This window comes from Manis pentadactyla, chromosome 8, assembly GCF_030020395.1.
Source record: "Manis pentadactyla isolate mManPen7 chromosome 8, mManPen7.hap1, whole genome shotgun sequence".
Classification (NCBI taxonomy): domain Eukaryota; kingdom Metazoa; phylum Chordata; class Mammalia; order Pholidota; family Manidae; genus Manis; species Manis pentadactyla.
The window spans coordinates 100,906,973-100,924,656 of record NC_080026.1 but is presented as its reverse complement, the minus strand read 5'-3'; the positions used below and the strand labels follow the sequence as shown (position 1 = coordinate 100,924,656).

General features: G+C 54.2%; 1 protein-coding gene across 6 annotated transcripts in view; it reads right to left on the bottom strand.

The window, feature by feature from the left end:
* ZMIZ1 (zinc finger MIZ-type containing 1) overlaps nucleotides 1-17,684 on the bottom strand; it is a 224,350-nt gene that overhangs the window by 167,446 nt on the left and 39,220 nt on the right. For all 6 annotated transcript variants that reach the window (XM_036928780.2, XM_036928785.2, XM_036928784.2 and 3 more), the window contains exon 2: nucleotides 13,629-13,750. The gene's annotated coding sequence lies outside the window, so the exon portion shown is untranslated. The remainder of the gene's footprint in view (nucleotides 1-13,628; nucleotides 13,751-17,684) is intronic.

The window sequence follows — 17,684 nt, the reverse complement described above, 5'->3', positions numbered from 1 at the left end:
GGTTATTAAAACCTCCCTGACTTGCAGGGATTTAGGTGATGCAGGCACTCCACAGTTTGCCACAGTCTCTGCTGTTCCCTCTTGCCTTACCGCAGCCCAGTTCATGGGTGTGTATGACATGCTGCAGGCAGCTGAGACCCCCACAGGGTGACCACCTAGGCCCTTCCAGCTGACAACCTGGGATCAGCAGACAGAAAGGCCAGGGGCAGGTGAAGGGGCAGCAGAAAGGCTGCTAGTAAGAGGAGATTTCCTGTCATTAGCCTGGCAGGAGAAAGATGGGCGTGCTCAAGGCATGGAGTGCATCTGGTGGCGGAAGACGAGCAGCCCCCCAACTCCAGCCCCAGTGACTGCCCTTGACTCAGGCTATCTGTCTCTAAATTGGGAACAATCACACCTGCCCACTCAGGCCCCAAGGTCATTAGAAAGCTGAGGCAAGCCCATGGTAGTGATCGGAAGGCAAAGCCCCACTTAGAGGTCTGACTGTGACTTTGAGGATAACAGGAGGTTGCAAAGGACTTCACAAAGGAAAGTCTCGCACTCCCCAGCATGAATGGCTCACCAGCCTGCAGACCACCCCTTCAGAAAAGCAGCAGCGGCAGCCCCATCAAAGTCTGGAAATGGTGCCTGTTATCTGCTGTCACTCTCGGGAAGGAGCTCTGAACTTGTAAGGGGAGACAAAGATCACACCGCACCACTTCCCTGCTCTGTAAGTTGCATTCCTGCCTTTGGCCAAAATCAATAAAAATCTCCACTATGGTTGTTTCACCAGCACAAGGAGCCAGGCCCCTTGCGGTGACATTCCACCCTGGGCAGGTGCTGAGGATCTCTCTTCATCACACAACCACAGCTCCACTGCAGGCAGGGGGGAAGTGTGGGGTGGGGTCTGCAGGGGAGCAGCGCAAGGCAGGGGGCAAAGGGGGCTACAGAGAGCTGCTCTAAGTGCCTCTCCAAAGACAAGCCCGGTGCTATTCATCAACTGGTTTTCAAGGCTGTGAGAAATCAATGGCATTTGTGCTGCAAACTCATCATTAGGACAGGAAAAACTCTGCAATGGAATTGATTTGTTTAAATATAATAACACAGTTTAACAGAGAACTGTGGGGGCAGGGAAAGGTCCTGGGCAAAGAGGACCCAGCGTGACAGCTAAGAGCACCAGGAGGGGAGCCAGCCCTGAAAACCCTTCCAACAAGGTGGCCCAGCCCCAGCACTGCCCTCACTCCCTCCCTTCCTCCCCCAAAACCTAAGAGTGGGCACATGCTGCCACTTAGCGTGAGGTGGCTCAGGACTGGTCTCAGAAACGCCCCGCAGCAGCCTGTGGGTGAACTCAGAGGCCCAGCTGGTCACCACTGTATTGTTCTTGGAGGTGACTTTGGTGGTGAACATCAGTTCAACCCAACAAACTCTTATTAGGCTCCTATTGTGCTCTAGGCACCTGTGCGGGACCATGGGGGAAACAGAATAAATCCTGGTCCAAGCTCCAAGGACATTCCGTGGGGACAGGGTGGAGAAGGCAAGTGTGCCAGTGACAATGTGAGGCCAGGAGGTCTGGGCTTCCTGGGGTCTTTGGAGAGGTGGGAGAAGTGCTGGGGCAGGATGAAGGACAAAGTGGGGACATGGTGGGAGTAGAAGTGGAAGGTCCATTCAAATAACCTGGAAGAGCCCATCTGGAAGGCAGAACCCTCCTCTCATGGACAAAGTACCCACCTGCTCTACTGATGAGGACTGATTTTATTGATTCTTAAAATGTTCCAGGATGCTGCAAACACTTAACATCTGTCATTTCATTGAATCTCACTGCCTCGTGAAGGAAGAACTATTATTACCTACATTCCACAAATGATACCACTCAGGATCAGAGAAGCTAAGTGACTGCCCAAGGTCACACAGCTAGTAAGCAATAGAGCAGGGCTCAGACTCCAGAGCCTGCAGACTAACCACAGTACCCGCTGCCCTCACTGAGGCTTGGGCTGGAGACAGATGGCTTCCGCTCTCCGGTGGCTCAGGCATGAGATAGATGTATGGGGGCAGTACACGGGGGAATCTGAGGAATGGCATGGAGTGGGCAATGTGTCAGGCTGGTGTCCTGGTCATGGGCTCTGCTGCGGGCCGGCCCTGCAGTCTCAGTGAGGCTGGAGCACTGGGTGCAGAGCTGGCCTGGCACTCAGGGTACCCTCTACTTCACACCAGACTCCTTCCAACCTCCTGGTTGGAAGAAAGCGGTGGGCTAGGTCCTGGAAAGGCATGTCTGGGGGAAGAGACAATAAGGCAGGGAGAAAGGGCTGGAAGAGGCTCAGCCCTCATCTGCAGTGGGGAGGGCGCAGGCAGACTGAAGTCCTCAGGGAAGGACTGGCCACTTGGGGCAAATTCACTGAGCTCAGTTAGGCCTTGATGTCAGCCTTGGAAGTTGCGCTTTGTTTCCGGTGAGAGTGGGAAGCCCAGGGGGCTGAGAAGGTTTGGTAATTAAAAGGCAAGAAGTCAATGAGACCTGAACACCAGCAGAGGTGGGGGTGGTAGGGGGGACACAGATCCAGAGATGGTTAGGGGGGGCAGAACCAACTGATAGGTGTGGGGATGAGGGAGGGGGAGGTGTCAAGGAAGACCCAGGCACCGTCCCCAGCCCTCTGGAGCTTGGATGCCCAGCTTTGCTGAACCAGCGGTTGCCTGAGTCAATATGAATTGACCAGGACCCCAAGGAGCACTGGGCCCCTCCCCAGAAAGCCCTGACGGGGAGGGCACTGTTGGCCAGCAGGCCACCACCAACTCCACTCTGTCCCCCTGATGACCTTCCTCCTTTGTCAGCAGTACTCTCCATCAGTTCACCGGGAGGGCCAGGGCAATCTCTGCCTGCCATCTGGGCAGGCAGTGGGGGCTCACTCCACCTTCCCTCTTTTAAGCAAGAGTTTTCCAGAATGCCTCTGGAAAGCCAGCAGCAGAGGTGCCGAAGCCCTTGGTGCAGCCGGGGAGAGGAAGACCTGGTGAGGGGCAGCCCAGGAGCACCAGGCATGACCCACACCCTTCCTGCTGGCAGGGGGCAGGTAGACGAGAAGAGGAGGCTGAGCCAGGACACTGGAGCCAGGTTGCAGGGGAAGAGCAAGGATGATCCACTAGAAGAGCCATCTGGGAGGTGTGGGAAGGGGGCCCAGGATGGGCCTGAGCCCAGAGGGCACCAGCCAAGGAGGGGGTCCAGTGGGCTTAGGAGTGGGGCAGAGGCTTTAGATAGGGCTAGCATGGCCAATGGACCTGGTGTGCCTAGAACTGAGAGGTTTCTGGGATGTGGAGCTTCCAGTGCTAAAACCTGGATGGTTTTCAGTTCTACCACTTCCAGACTGTGCACAAACTCCTGTGCCTCAGTTTCCCATCTAGAACACAGAGCTTAGAAGAGCACCTCATGTATGGCTGTCATGAAGACTAAATTAAATAATGTGTGAAAACTGCTTAACACCTGAAACTAATCAGTCAACAGATGGCAGGTGGCCGCTGCTATTCCTATTGACTGCTATGACTAGTCTTACTAGTACAAGGTCCAGCTGACACCCACTGGATGTCCAACCAGTACCAGGCCCCGCTCTAAGCACTGTACGTATGTTGCTAATTTAACCTTGCAGTGCTTGTGAGTAGGAGCCATTACTATCCCCATTTCAGATGAGGGAACCAGGGCCCGGAGGGGCCAGGCCATGGACCCAGGTTCTCACAGCCAGCAAGTAAGAGCCCCGAAAACCACTTCTACTTCCATGGGGCTGACCCCACAGCTGGTGACATGTGGACCAATGTCAACACAATTCTGGTCACACTGACCCAGGGCCAGGACTGGACAAACACACAGCTGGGGCAGGCCACTCTGCAGGTAGAGGAATGGGCAAGGGACCCCTGTTTGAGGGAGACCAAGTCTCCACTTCTCAACCTAGGTCTGCAAGACGTTCCCCTTCTGGTCCAAACACATCAACAAGATGTATGAGGTTTCTAGGGTCTATTTACACAGCAAGAGAAAGGAAAGCCCCCAGGGGTGCCCATGCCTCCCACTGGCCCCAGGGGCTCAGCTCTCTTGACGTGGCACTCCATGCACATTACCTCCTTTCATTCTTACAGCAACACTTACAAGGTCAGTTATGATGCCCCTTTCATAGATGAGAATACAGAGGCTCAGAAATGTTTGGAGATCACAGAGCTGGATTTAAATACGTCCAGCTCCAAAGTCTGGGCTCCCCCGGCTGCTCGTGTGATGGGAGGAGCAAGCAGCATGAAGGGAAGAGGCCACTATTTGTAGATCTGTGTCGGGCATGGTAAAGGACGTGAGGTGAGCGTCAGAGGGGCAAGTCTCCCCTCCCCTTAGAGTCCAGGCAGCCCAGAAGAAACTGGCAGCCTGGCAGGGTACTGTACCAAGGGAGAAAAGAGGTGGGTGCCAAAGTTCAGGCAGGGTCCCATCACCCCAATACCTGGGGGTACAGGCGACCTTGCAGAGACCCCTCTTCAGTCTCAGGAGCTGAGCATGCGATGCCATTGCTGACCCAACCCCTAGGTAAGCCTCAGCACAAGGAACCACACGCTCGCAAGGCAATTCGCTTCTAGCACTCAGGTGAAAGGTCGCTGAGGTGTCCAGGCAGGCACTGGCTGGGCAGGGGCTCTGGGAAGCTGACCATGGTTATTTCTGTCATCTTGATTCAAGAGGGAGGAGGCCCTCCTCCCCACCAGGTAAATGTCAGCACCACTGGTGGACCCAGCCGATAAAATAGCTGGAGCCAAGGAGAGAGGCAGTGAGCGGGGCCTCTGCCTTGTGGTTCCTCACCTTCTGGGGTCTCTCTTCCTCCACCTCCTCTTCCCAAACCCTGGCTCACCTGCCTTGGGTCCCTGAACAGGAAACCCTGGCTCAATCCCAAAAAGAGTTTGACCAGGTACCTGGGACCCTGGGTTTCAGTCCTGGCTTGGTTGTGTGATCCTGGCCAAGTCTCATGCCTTCTCTTGTGATTCTAGTTTCTGCTTTGGAAAATGGGCTCCTGCTAAACCCACCTGATATTACAAGGGGAGCCAGATTATGAAGAGGCTTTGCATGACGGTGGCTTGCCCTTCCTGCTGTAGGGTTGTTGCTGTTTTATTCCAGAAAAGAGTTCTGGGCTTCCTGAGTGGGAACCTGGGCCAGCCCCGAGCTGACAGGCCTGAGCTGGCTGCTGTGCAAACTCCTGGGGGGATTTATGCAATCCTTGGTGCTGGGAGTCCCAGAGCCTGTGGCTGTCACTCTGCTGAGAGGAGAGGGTCAGAGAGAGGCCGCTTCAGGTCAGTGGAGGCACAGCAAACACAGCCTGAGCTGAGCGCAGGGTTGCCGGGAGGGCCCCACCAGGAGCGCCCCACCCAGAGGGGGCACCAGCCCCCACAGAGCCCACAGCAGATGACAGGCCTGGCACTGGCACACAGGGCTCAAGGGCCACCTCCTCTCTGTCAGGCTTGGAGCTGGCCCACAGCTTTGGGGAGGGCTACCTACTCCCACTCCCTCCCCCAGAAGCAGAAAGGAGTCAGTTAATCACAGGAAGGAAAGGGGAAGCTCACCCCACAACTCTCAGCCTGGAGTTTACTCTGACAGCCAGACCCCTAGCCCATAGGTAGGTCTGCCCCAGGGGGCTTAATCCCCCATCCTCCCAGTCTGGGGAGACTCCAGGAAATACCTAGAGCCTGAACCCACCTCTCAGCAGCCTGAGAGAAGCCCTGGGTCCAGCAGCAGTGATCAGCTGTCTCCCAACTCTGGGGGAGCCTAGGATCCTGGAACCCAATCACACCCTCCCCAAAGGCAGACTCTTCCACTGAGGCACTGCTCTGCTGTGGCTCCCAGGTACCTGAAGCTTCAGGTATATCCGAGGGAAACTAAGGCATGGAGGTGGGCAGTGATCTGCTCAGAGACACTTAGCAGGTTAGAAGCAAAACACAAATGTCCTCCTTCTGCCATCTGGCCTCCAGGGGGCATCTCCAACCTCATTGCCTTTCCTGCCCGGTCTCAGCCCTCTGTCCACTGATCTGCCCCCAGGTGCCTTGGGGCCTTGGCCCAGCTGGTCCTTTTGCTTGGATGTTTTCACTTCACAGTCATGTTCATTCTTCAGGGCCCAGCCAGGAGTGCCACCTCCTCCAGGAAGTCCTCCCTGACCCTTGAGTCCCTTGGAGCTTGCAGATGCATATTCTAAGTACTACAGATCCAGCAGCCTTCCAGACTGCAGGCCACTGCGCATTCTGCTGTGGCTCAGCAAAGGGAGCTGATGAAGGACATGGGTGGCTCCTGGTTTCCTGAGCCCACTTTCCTTCCTCACCCTCTTGCATTTTGTCAGCTTTCACATTGGGCCCTGACTCTAGAGCATTCCCTCTGGACCTGCATTCCCCCTGGGCCTGCAATCTCCAGCCCTCACTCAGCTCTCTGGGTAAACAGATGGGAGGAGAAGCCCTCATAGCAGCAGGCCTCAGCAGGAGGTGGTGATTACAGGAGGCAGAACACAAACAAGGCTTAACGGAGCCAGGTCTGAGGGCACCCTACACAGTTCCCAGTGCTGGTTCTGGGTGATCTCTGCAGACTCCAGAACTTCCCTGGCTGTACTCTCTGTGCCCACAGCCCCTCAGGGGTCAACCCTGCCTTTCTGCAAACACTCTGCCCACAGCCAGGTTACCACCACTGCTGCAGGTCTTGGGGCCCTGCCAGTGTCTACACTCACCATGCACACAAAGCTGCTGAGGGTGTCAGTGAGCTCAGCTGGAAGCCTGGAGCACCAAGCTGGGCTACTTTGGGGTGTACCTTCCTAACACTGAGCCTCAGTTTCCCCATCTGTACCATGAGGGGTTGGGCCAAATGATTTCTAAAGACCAGTCCTCCTCCAGGAGGCAGGGATGCTAATTCAAATAAAGTTGCCGCCCTTGCAGCCCCACCTGGTATCTGCTCCCTCCTGTAAGGTCACCAAGGCCTTGGACCTGGGACACAGGGCGTGGGTGTGGCTGTCCTCACCCTAAGTGTGTGGCTCATGGACCAGAGGGAGGCAAACTCCAGAGCTCAGTGGGAGCCAGGTGAGCAAACATCAGCGGGAGGGGGAAGCACCCACAGTGAGTAACACCCAAGGCATCCTGCATGGTACAGTTTACCAAATCCCGGCTTGTCCTTGGGCAGCCCCGTTGGTGGCTGAGGTCAGGGGCTCCTGGGGTGCGCGTGCAGTCCTGCACACCTACATGGTGATGACACCTGATCAACAAGGCTCCCACTGGACTCTGGGAGAGCCAGAGGGGCCCCCTCCCACCTCCCGGCATCTGTGTGACCCTGGATTGTGTGATCTCTGGCTCTTTCTGTCCCTACCACATTACTCAACAGGTTCATCCATGCCTCCCTTCCAACTCCACCCCTGGGCTAGGTTAGGCCACATCAGGCAGGGGTGCAGACAGTGGCAACAGAGGGTGGCTCCTGGGCTCTGCCCTGGGCAGCTTCACATTTCAGCATTTTGGAAGATTGGCTTTTTCTCTTGGAAAAGACCTCCAGGCCCTGGCCCAGAAGAGGCCCCAGAGATGCCTGGGTGCTGAAGAGGGCTGGTGGAGCTGGAGGACCAGCTAGCTAGATAGGCCAGCCCCCAGCCCTGCCCCTCCCTGCTGTCACCATCTCTGGGTGAGTTGTGAACCCCAGCTCATTAGGCTGAAGCCAGCCCTCCCTTCCTGGCTGTCACAGAGGAGCTACCAATGCTCCACAGCCTCTTTTGGCTCCCCTCTCTCAAGATCAAGGTCAAACTCTGTGGCTCAGGCTTTGAGGCCCTTAGACGCTGCCTCAGCACCTGTATCCAGCTGTGGCTTAATTAATGAATCTTCCTTGCCAGCTGCATTCCTGATCCATCCCATCAAGCTGCACAGAGACCCCAGGAAGACCCTATTCCTCTGTGTGGGGATCTAGCTTCCTCCTCCACGCAGTCTCCCCTGCCTGCCTCCTCCAGCACTGGGGAAGAGCTGCTCCTCCCAGCTTCTGCTGCCTTCACCCACCGAGGGCACCCATCTAGCGTGCTCAGCACTGGAAACTCTGTGACCTCCACCCCAGCCCAGGGTTGTATCCACCCAGCTCCTCAAATGCAGATTCACTTTCGGTTGGCAGCACCTAGCACAGTGCTGGAGCCTGGTAAGCATTCAACACACTCTGGCTGATGAAGTGAAGGGATCACCCAGCAAACAGAGATAATTTGATGCAGTTGGGAAAACACATATTATGGTATCAGATAACACTGGGCTGAATCCCAGCTCCACTGAAAGCTCTGTGACCCTGGATACATTTCTTAACCTCTCTGTGCTGAGTGTCCTCATCTGCATGGGAGAATAATCCCAGCTTCACTGGGCTGTTGAGGCCCTTGAAAATACTGACCTGCTCCAGTCCTCAGATTTCACAGACCAATGAACAACGGAACTGAGGCTTGAATGAAAGTCCTACTCAGAGGGCCTGCCTGGATGGCAGCCCTGCCCTGCTGACCCAGGGAGGGTCCCACCTCGGCAGGAATGACCGGTGGGCTCTAGACTAGTTCCAGGCTGGAGTAGGAGTTGCAGGAGCAGGGCTGGCTGCAGAGGCCGGGGGTGGAGGGTTCTGGGCTGCAGGCAACACATTCCAGGAAGGGAGAGGGGGGTGTGCATTCTCAGCTGGCACTGAGGACTGACAAGCATGCCACATGGGGACCCTGAGACCCCAGCTCTGTGAGGCCTGTGTGGCCATGGCCAGGCCTTCTGTGAGCTGGGCTTGGCATTCAGGGTCTTTGCAGCCAGCCCCAAATTTGCATAGTGCCATGTAACCCTGGAAATCTGCTGACTGACAACTGATGGCATACCTACTGGCAGCTGGGAGGGGCTGGCCAAGGAACATGACTGTCATTCTAGGCCCCTGCCCACACCCACAGAGCTTGTTTAACAGCTGTTGGTGATCACCTGATATGAAACCCAGATCCAGCCTAACCCCCATCCTGCTCTCCCCTACATCCTTTATTAAATGAAAACCCAACCATGTCACTGCCCCGGGGGCCCCCAGCCCTTGGGATCAGCCCCATCACTCACCTCTGATTTGCTCACCCACCAGTGAGCCATAGCCTATGAGGGCTACCCACATTCCAGGCAGTGCTGCAAGGACGTCTATGGCTTCACTGACTCCCTCACAACTTGATGAGGTAGGTTCTATTATTATCCCTACTTTGCAGATGAGGCAATGAGGCACAGAGAGGGTAAGCCACCAAGCTGAAGTCACAAACAGAGTGTCAGAGCTGGAAAACCCCAAAGCCTAGACCCAGAGTCTATGATGCCCTCATCACCTCTGTGCCCTCTGCATTCATCCACCACAGCCTTGGAACCAAATACACCTGTCTCCAGTTGGCCTGGCTGCAGGAACTGGGCCAAGTCACCGGCAGGAAGGAGCAGGGCTGGGGGCTGGCCAAGCCAGCTGGCTGGACTTCCAGCTCCACCAGGCCCTCCTCAGCACCCCAGGCACCTCTGGAGCCTTTCCTGGGCCAGGTGCTGGAGCTCTTTACTAGGGGGGAAAACCAGTCTTCCCAAATGCTGAAATGTGAAGCAATCCCAGAGCAGAGCCCAGGAATCACCTCTGTTGCCACTGTCTGCACCCCTGCCTGATGTGATCTGACCTCAGCAGCACAGGAGATAGAGTGAAGGTTGTACTCCTGGACTCTGTCTTCCCATCTAGTAAATAGGAATAGGACCCTTCCAGGGTTTGGTCTGATGGGGTATGAAAAGGCTTTGCACCTGTAGACAACTCTGCAGAGCAAGGGGTCATTGTAACTCCTGGTTGGGGGTGCTCCCAGGGCAAAGGTCTGGAAAGAAGGGCTGGGGTAAGAGAAGGCTCCATGATATGTGACCTGCAGGAGTGACTTTGCTAAGCAGAGATGGGTAGGCAAGGAGCAATCAGGCAGAAGACTCTGAGTAACACAGATGAGGCTCCCCAACCTCAGGTATATTTAGAAAAGCACTTCAAACGGGCTACCCGAGGTCAGAGAATCCTTCAACACCAGCTGCCAGAGGGGCTCTACTCCCACCTTCACTGAAGCCACTGTCCTGGGATGCTGGGACAAGCTGGATGCTGGCACCACTGAGCCTCCAGCTGCTGTGGGGAGGGCAACATCTCTCTCATTGGCATACAAGACTTGGAGATGATGGGACTCGCTTGGGATACTGGGCTGGTAAGTAACTGGTGGAGCCTGAACACAACTCAGTTCTTTGCACTTAATCCCACAATCACTACACTTATTCTAGGCAGTGCTGGCTTCATGGGTAATTGCACAAGGCCCCAAGCTTAGAAGAACCCACTCTGAATGAATGTCCTGCGGCTGCCATCTTGAAATCCTAAATAATTTGTGAATAATAGGCCCCACGTTTTTATTTTGCACTGGGCAGCACAAATTATGTAGCCGGTCCTGATTCTAGGAGAGTCTCATGGACACTTGGGGAGGGGGAAGGGCCAGTGAATGGACTTTCACTTCTCTGGGACTCACAAGAGCCAGATGCTCTGCATGGTCTTCTTTTCCCCCTTAATCAACCTAGAAAATTTCTCATTTTCCAGTGCCTGTTACCTCCTGGAGATCCTTCCCAGATTTCCTCCCAACTCATGGACTGGCCGCCCCACTATATCAGGCAGAACCCACAGCTCCTGTGTGGGGGTGCCACACCCAGACAGTGCTAAAAGGCCTGCTAATGGGTGTGCAAGCACTGCTTGCCTTCCCCAGGAATGGGCCCCCAGGAGCTGCCTGCTGGCCAGGTTTCCAAAAGAGATCATGCTAAGGACATTTTACACAAGGGTCTCAGAGTAGAAGTTACTAGATCATGCCCAGACTGAGCATGGGCCCCAGAGAACAATCTACCTTTTTACTTGCAAGAAAATGGACATGCTTTTCCCTGGGAATATGGGTCAGGCTAAAACACAGGTAATCCCAGGAGCCCCCTTGGGAACCTTCTCCAACTAGGTGGGGCCCTGTCAGGAAGGGGGTTAGGGGGAAAAGTCTTGAGTCTGGGGATGGAGCTGCAACTTCCTGGCTATGTGGCCCACTCACTCTGAGCCTCAGTTTCCTCATCTGTAAAGTGGGCATTGAGTGACCCAAAAGGAGCTCACTGGAAAGAAGAGCGCAAACTCTGGCATTTGATGGCCTGGTCTGCAGCCCGGCTTTAATACTTTACCAGCTTGGGCCATGCCTCATTTTCCTCATGTGGAAATTGTTCAGTGAGGCCTACTTCTCGGGACTCTTGGGGGAGATCAGCAAGCTCATGTAGGTGACGTGCAGTCCCCCAGCAGGGACTCTAGTGTGGTTGGTGTAACAATACTGGCTCCACTGACCCCAACCCTCCAGGAGCCACCAGGGGAAGAGCATATGGGGGCAGGAATGACACAGATGCCACCAGCTGGTCATGCCCATAGCTCAGAGGGTGCTCTGGCCCTAGGAAGCTGGGATGAAGTCCCCAGAAGGTGAGGGGCAGGGATAAGGCCCCATGTACACCCCACAGCAATGCCCCAGCACCGCCCCCCCAATAACTGCTTTCCTCTGGTGGGAGTAACATTCCAACCCACTGAAGCCCTGCAGGGTGTCAGAACTGTTCTTGCACCATACATTGGTAGTCTCTAATCCTCATGACCAGCCTGGAGGTGGGGGGCAGATGGTGACTATTACTGCTTCCGGATGAGGAAGCTGGCACCTGGAGAGGGGAAGAGCTCATCCCTGATAGTCCTCTCCCTGCCACGGCTCAGCCTTGGCCCACAGCTGCCCAGTCACTCCAGGAGCTGATGGAAGCATTTGCTAGTGAGAAGCCAACAACCCCTGACAGCTCTTCTCCTTGGAACACATCCCTCCTTGTGTGTGCATATCAGCATACCTGTGGGGAACATCATGAACACACAGGTTTTGAAGTTTATGAACGTGTGTCTGGGGGCCTGTATGTGCATGCAAGTCTATGTGTGTGCAAATGTGTATGTTTACAGCACACATGAGCATGAGTTATGTCTGTGTATATATGCATGGTGAGAGTATGCTTCTGTAGAGCTCTGCATATATGACCATCATGTATATGTATGCATGTACCTATTTATATCTTTAGCACACATGGATAGGTTTAGAAGTACACATGTCTGTGTGCACAAGTATGCATGTGTACATGTGTTCACAGACACAGGTAATGTGCATTGGCAGAATCCTCTGAGACTACTACTATTTCCAGATGAGAATGTCATACCTATGTGTAACTATAATGCCACCTAAACTGTCTTCTGAAAATCTTGGCCCTCTCAGAGATGTTTTGGACCACAACCTGGCCCACTTCCTCCATGAAGCCTTCCTGGATTCCAGACTCTCCATACTCACTTAGAACTCCAACATTAACACCACATCATGGCAGCTTTCTTACCCTCATGCCCCCCACCAGCCAAATTTAAGTCCTGCCTCAGTCTCATGATCACCACTCCTTGTCCATGCTCATTGTTCCAGAACTAGCTGAGATCTTTGACCTCTCACTGGGCTCTTGGGACAGTACCACTAGTCTCTCTGCCTCCAGCTGGGGCCCCTCCAATGGCCTCTCCAATGCAGCCACCTTCAATAAGTCACTACTTGACTTAGAACCCTCCATGGTTCCCCACTGCCCTTGGGAGCTAAGTCCCCAGCCTGGCACTTATGGCCTTTTACAATCCTCCCATCCCCTTGCCAACCTCATCCCCCATCCTCCCAGTCTCTCCCATCCATCCTCTGCTCCTGTCCTCTGACATCAGGCCTGGTATACAGTAAGTGCTTAATATAAGCTTGGGAAACTGAACTTGGGAGGCAGAGGAGAGAGAGCCTTATGTAGCCAAAATATCCCTCCTTTAGAAAGGGCCTTGTATGCCACCTCACGAACCCCAGAGGCCCAGCCTGGTTCATATCATATCACATCCACAAATGAGTCACGATCCCAGGCAAGCAGCAGCCACGGTCACCTTGTAAATGTCCCTCCCTATGCCTTGAGTTGGGACAGGACCCAGCATTTCTGAGGACACCCATGATTGCCCTGAATGATCCCCACCCCCAAGAAAAGGCTAGAAGAGGCAGGTAAGGCCAGGGGCAGGATAGTCAGGGGTTAGAGGCTGGTACACTGGAGCCACACAGACCTGAAACTGGACCCTACAGGGGCTCAGCCAGGTGTGTGACCTCAGGCAAGTTACTTCCCAACCATAAGCCTCAGTCTTTTTGCCGATACAATGAGGGTGATAACAGCGCCTGCCTCAGTTAGTAAGATGAAAAGAGTTAAGAACTATATAGTACTCAGCACAGTGCCTGACACACAGCTAAGTGCTCAGAATGTTAGAGAACAGCATCATAATTATTCTCATGAACAGATCAGAGAGCCAAGGCTCTCAGCAGTGAAAGGACAGGCCTACTCACGGCCACTTGGCAACAGAATAAAACCAAACATTCAAGTCCCAGTGGAAGATACAACCCCCTCCACTCTCTCTGGCTCCCTCTGATAGGAGGAGGCCAAGGAAGAAGTCAAAACTGGAAAATAAGCCCCTTTCCCAAACTTCTCCCTGATGACAGCCTAGCTCTCAGCCTCCAGGACCTGAAACAGTACCAGCCACTAGGGCCAGGCCCCGCACAGCAGACACACAGTGCCAGGGGCCGGCCCACCCTGCTTACCTGCTGAGGTCTCTGCCGACAACTGGACTTGAGGCTGCTGAGAGCGTCAGGAAAGGGGCTGTGCTGGGAAGGAGGCAACGGTCCCAGTGATCCGACTTGGCCAAGTACAGCCACTGCAAATCCTAAAGGAAAGAGGAGAGGGCACAGTGAGCTCCAAGTTGATCCTGGGGGCAGTCCCCGCCCTCTTCACCAACCTCTAGGTACTGCCTACCCAGGACCCTCTGGTCATCTTCTAAAAGGCAGAGCTGGCCCACCAAAGTGGAGCCATCTCAGAAACTGGATGCCACCCTCCACCCCCTAATACGAGCCCCTCCCCTGAACTTTGAGGTAGAGGCCCAGCAGCCTGGTTCCCCAACAGCCATGCCAGCACATGCCCCGCTGTGCTATAGTCAGCCCAGACCCCTAGGCCCCCAGTCCTGGGCACGCCTGGTGCTTTGCTCGGTGCCCTTTCTCCAACTTCTGTCTTTCAAAGCCCCATTGGCCTTCAAGACTTTGCTCAAATTCTTCCGTGGAACCCCCTCTGACCTAACCCTCTTTTCTCTGTTCATCCCTCAGGAGGCTTTAGCCTAGCTGACCATGTCTCCTTCAGCTATCTATAGGCAGGTCTCCAAACTGGGTGGAGCTCCTGGACATCAGGAATGAGGTCTAGTTTATCTTTATCCTCTAATGCTAGCAAGGCCACATAGACTGCTCAGTGGGTGGATGAATGAATGAATGAATGAGTGACTAAAGAATGGGCAGTGAAGGTGTTCAGTGAACAAGCTGAACAAAACTGGCCAACTGGCCTGAAATGGTCTGCTCTATCAACTCACAAATGAGGCAACAGAGGACCTGATGGGAGAAAGGTTTCCTCCCAGGGTCCTATAGCAAAAAAGAGCAAAGGCTGGAAGTCAAACCCAAGTGTCCTGGCTTTGCCGCCTGCCTGGAGCTGTCATGGACAGAGGCTGCCATGGCAGTCCCCTCCAGCTCCTGTGTCCTCCTGTGCAGCTCATGCAGGCACCCAGCTTTCCTGACTGTGGGGAGCACAGGTCATCTGGTCTGATGGCCTTGCTTCCCTCAGCCTAGAGGTCTGAGGCTTGAGGGTGGGCAGAGAGGGGACAATACAGTAAGCCCCAGGGTCAGAGCGAGGCCTCTCTAAAGTCTCACCAAACCTCACTCCCTTCCAAGAGGCCCTTCTGGGCTTCCCAAACACTGCTAGAGGGGCACACACACATGGTCACCACTTTGGGAAAAAAGTTTGGAAGCATCCCCTACCCTATCAGCAACCCAGCTACTCCCCTTCCACAGAAATGTGTGCATGTGGTCATAAGAAGACATGTACTAGAATGTTCAGCAGTGCTATTCATAATGACCAAAAAAAAGAAAAAAAAAATCTTCCTAAATAGCCAACAGCTATAGGATGGATAAACCAGTGTATCATATTAACACACAGCAATGAAACAAATAATCTGCAACTGCATCCAAACACATAGATAAATCTTTCAAACACAATGATGACCAAAAAAAAAAAAGACAGACACAGTAGAAAACATACTTAAGGAGTCCATTTATATAAGGTCAAGAACAGGCAAAATTACTTGTGATAGACTAAATATGGCTACAGATTCTTTGCAGCAAGTCCTATCAAGAGGTGGAGTCTACCTCTACCTCCTGAATCTGGGCTGGCCTTGAGACTTGTTTTGACCGATAGCATTTGCTGCAAGGGACATTTTATGACTTACAGATACTGGGCCTCAAGGGGACCTGCTGTTTCTGGCCTGGCCCTGTTGGAATGCTCCCTGTCTATGGAAGGAAGCTGGTCTCCCTTACTGAAGGATGGAGAACTGAGGCCACCCAGCCAACAGCCCGTAACAGCTGCCAGATGTGACTGAGGTCATCTTCAACCATCCAGGCACCTGGCCCTTAGACTCACATGAGGCCAAGGTAAACCAACAGAGGCACTGCCCAGGTAGACCACAGAATTATAAGACATAATACATGGTGGCTGTCTGTTTCAAGCTTAGTTTTGGGGTAGTTTGTTGGGCAGCAAAACATCACTGATAGTATGCCATTGGAAGTCAGGATAGTCATTATCCTTGAGGGGGAGCAGTGACTGGAAGGGGACACATAGGGTCTGGAATGTTCGGTTTCTTGATCTGTACAATGATTATGTGAACATGTCCATTTCATGACAATCTGTCAAGCTATGCTTAGGATATGCTCACTTCTCCGCATGGATGTAATACTTCAATAGAAGCTAAAAACAAACCTTCTGTAGTTGTCCACCCAGGCATACCAGATCCAACCCAGCCCCTGCCCTGCTGGCCTCACCTCACTCTTCTCTGCACACTCACGGGGCCACCTCACCCCTTGGAACCTGGGATGCCTTCCCCTTCCTATTGTGCTGCAAGCCTAAGGGCAGGGGCACCTCCTCCTGGAAGTCTGCCCTGACCGCCCCAGGCCTTGTTCACATGCCCATATTCACACAGCTCTCTCTCTGGGGCTGGGTCTTCCTGAGTGTGGGGTTAAGTCTTTCCCTTCTGTCTCCCCAGCTTTTGGAGCTCTCCAAGCAGGGTTAATTGGCACCCCTCTTCCTCTTCCCCAGGGTTGAGACCCCCACAGTGTTGCTCTGCTGATCAGAGTAGGATTCCTGGGGGGAAATGGTGATCATAGGACAGGCTGTAGGCAGCACCTCCTGGAACCTAGTCTTCTCCTACACAGATCAAGGGCAGAGCTGAATCTGGGGCTGCAAAGAGGTTCTACAGAACAGGGGAGGACTTCAGGGTCCCCTGTTTTGCAGTAGATGATATATCTGTGAAATCTGTACCACCCTTTCCCTCTAAATTATCTATTAAAACAAAACAGCGCCCAGCTGGTAGCCAGCATGGCATCTCTGCTGGAACCATGCAGATTGCCAGGCAGAGCAAAGGAAGAGTGGTGATGCCAGGCGGGCATGGGCTCTGCTGAAGATCCTCCAGTGTACTGACTTGTCTCTGTCAGTGCCCAGTGAGGAAGAGGAAGTCCTCCCCTGGCCCCCATCCTCAGCCCTCAGGTACCTGGTGGGGTCTCAGCTGACCCTCAGCACCAGGGCCTCAGTTCAGGATGCCCCTCTCTGGCCCTGCGCCATCTTTGCAGATCCAGCTCAGTCCTCGATAGATGTGTGACCCTGGGGGAGAGCCCCCTGGCTTCAGTTCCCCACTGTCACAGAGATGTGGCTTGGTCAGCCATCTCTGATGAGCTACATTTTTCTCTCCTGTGGAAGGACTGGCTCCTGACAGGCCAAGGTGGTCCTAAGGCCCAGGTCTCTTTCTGCCTGTGCTGGCAATGGTGCCTGCCAGCTGTAGGCTGATGTGTCTGCTGCAGGCCACCATGGGCAGACCATGGCACCATGTCACTCATCTGACCCTGGGAAGGGGTGCCCAGGCCTGGAGGGCACAGACCCTCCTGGCCCCCATACCTGGGCTATCCCTGGGGCCTTCTCCCTGGGGCCTAGAGCCCTTTGCTAAGAAAGGAAGATCCTTGCCCAACAGAGAGGCACAGATAAGCCAGAGGGTGGCCAGGATGGGAGAGGGCAGCAGAGGCAGTAAATCCTGTAACAAAGATAACTCCATGCATATGAGGGCAGCTGGGTAGGTCCAGCCTAAGAGCAGAAGGAGCTCTGGGCTGGAGCACACCTGGCAAGGTGGTGCGCTGTCTCACCAAGTGGTGGAAATCCCATCCCCGAGGTGTGCAAGCAGAGGGGTGGCCATGTTAGGGGGCGGGTGCTCTAAGCCTCATAACTGGAGCTGTACTATGTACTCCCAAAACTCCTCTGACAAGAGTCACCTGCGCTGCTCGTTAAACCCACAGCTTCCCAGGCCTCTCCCCAGAGAATGGAAGTCTGTGGGTCTGGAATGCAGCCCAGGAATTTAAATTTTTAACAAATTCTCCCAGGTGATCCTTTGCATCTGCAAAGTTTGGGGGAGCACTGGCAGATGACATTCCAGGTCCCTTAGGGTCCCGAGATGAGTGATTCTGAGCCCGGCTCCACACCACCCCTACCCCATCTGGAAGACACGGCTGGCAGCAGGCTAACTG